Genomic DNA, 2500 nt, shown 5'->3' on the forward strand with positions numbered 1-2500 from the left:
TTCATACACTTTCGGACAAATACTGCAGCGATCTGGCTGGATGGTAAGCGGCAGAGCAATGACACAAACACACGGCAGTTCCTAGCACATCTTGGACACATTGGCACACAGCAGTGGCAGAAAAAAAAAAGGGGGATTCGCCCTCCCTCCCACCCTCCGTTATGCTGGATCTTAAAAAGGAATCCAAAGCTCCCGAGATCCGACGACGTAACAATGACGTTTTGCCTCGTTTTCAATTCCGAGGGCGCGCGACAATACCAAGCCGGCTCTGCTCAGTACTCGGATCTGCTAAGTTCGGGCATGTTCGGTTCTCGGGGAACCGAGCCTGAGCATCTCTAATATAAATATATATATATATATATATATATATATATATATATATATATATACATATATATATATATATATATATATATATATATACTAATATTAATAATCCTATTATACTATTTTACGCTTATTGATATATCTATTGTTCTTTTTTTTTTTCTTTTTTTTTTTTTAACAAACCTAGTGCCTCCTCCTTTAACTTGTCTGTGAACCACTGTGCAATATATTTTAAAATAGGGAAGTCATTTCTTATATAAATCACTAATAAACAAATAATCAGGTTATTAAGTTAACTTGGTTATAAAATACTGTGAAAATGAATATATAGTGTTTGAATTGAAATGAATGACTGCATGCTATGTGTTGTCAGATCATAAATACGCAGTTGCTGTAAAAATTGTGTTGTGTATATTTTACTTTATACAGTGTTATATTGCAATGCACCATGAAAATCAGATTTGCTTAAAATATAAAAAAAAAGATTTTTCGAAAAATTAGAGATTAAGCAAGCATATAAATATTGCAGTAGAGTGTATATATGTGTTTGTTTAGAGCTGTAAATGATAATATCATATGGAATTCTTTTTGTTGTGAAAACTGAGTTGGTTCATTGTTGGCAGATTTATTCTTTTGACAGTTGAAGTTCTTTTTTGAGTATGTTCGTATGCACAGTACGTCAGAAAACTGAGCTTCTGAAGAAATGTGTAATACAACAAATGCCTGTTACTATGACACTTAAACAAGCAGTGTTATTTTTAACTGACACTGCTAAATGTCTTTCTCAGAAATCGAAACATCCACTTGCAAATTTCTGTCATTATATAAAAGGAGTAAGTTGTATATTTTTTAAGCGTCTCCTTTGATTCCACTTTGATTGCATGTGTGTATGTATCTACATATACAGATCGAGCAGACATTATTACAACTTTATATTAGCAGTAATTAGGTCATTATCACCTGTCCTTAAAGTGAATGGATGTAGCAGTGTAACATTTTGCATCATGTATAATACGGCATGCTCTAAACTTCACTCCATTAAAGTGTATTTGTGTATGGTGTGTTCTTCATCTTATCCAACTTTAGTTTACAGGAAAAATATTTATCTTTTCATGGTTTCCCAATTAAGAAGAAAAAAAATCAATAACTGTATCACATATTTTTAAGAAGCTTTGTTTATGAATTGTCATTCTAATGAAAAATATACCCCACACATACATGGCGAACATCTGAAATGGGAAGAGTTCTCTGACATGTGAAAGTTTTTCAGACAAGGTTTCACTCCAGCTTCACACATTATTTTGCCCCTTTAAGAGTTGGTGGGCCAATTGTTGGGCCAATTGTGGGGGACAAGGACACTAACCTTTTAAACTCTATATCTGTGTTTTTTAGCAGCAGTTTTGAAATTGTTAATATATTCAATTTTTTTCCTTAAATATTGTATCCTCTTAATCTCAAACTGCTGACTAATTTTCTCACATAACGGTTGTTGAACTGGAGACTTATATGGAAGAGCTTCAGAGTTGAGAAACCATGTAACTACAGCATCTATCTATAAAAAGACAGATTGATTAAATATTATTTATTATCCATTTATGTATATAGTGCAAAGATATACAACACTATGTGTTTTTTTTTTATTATTCACCTCAGTCCCTGCCCCAGTAGGACCTACAGTCTAAACTCTCGACCACTCTAGGCTTAATTTCATCAGAAGCCAATTAGCCTATCAGTATTTTTGGGGGCTATTGGAGCAAACCAGAGCAATCAGAGGAGACCAACTCAAGCACAGGGAGAATATATAAACTCCACAAAAATAGCAGTGGGAGGCATAACCCCAGCACTGTAAGGCAGCAATGCTAACCACCGTGCCACCCATTTTTCTCTGCAAACCGTCCTTTGCTGAACCTAACTTCTGTGTTAGCAATTGTTAATGAAGAAGCCCAAAGCCAGACGAGTCATTAGTATACAGCGTTGTAATCTCAGTGACGACCACTACACACATACAGGTTTGGTAATGTGTTCCTGTATTACACAGTATACAGCTTTAACAAGTACTGGGCAGTAATAATTAAGAGATTAAGCACGCCTGAGAACCCTCTTATTGGAAAGAATGCTAGTGCCCCTTCCCCATACTTCTTAACTGCTGCAATATGTTTCATGTGTTTTGTAG

At 34.9% G+C, this 2500-nt stretch overlaps 1 protein-coding gene across 1 annotated transcript in view; it reads left to right on the plus strand.

Moving 5' to 3' along the window:
- Positions 1–2500, plus strand: part of PIBF1 (progesterone immunomodulatory binding factor 1) — a 168708-nt gene that overhangs the window by 125489 nt on the left and 40719 nt on the right. The window lies entirely within an intron of this gene.

This window comes from Mixophyes fleayi, chromosome 2, assembly GCF_038048845.1.
Source record: "Mixophyes fleayi isolate aMixFle1 chromosome 2, aMixFle1.hap1, whole genome shotgun sequence".
Taxonomy (NCBI): domain Eukaryota; kingdom Metazoa; phylum Chordata; class Amphibia; order Anura; family Limnodynastidae; genus Mixophyes; species Mixophyes fleayi.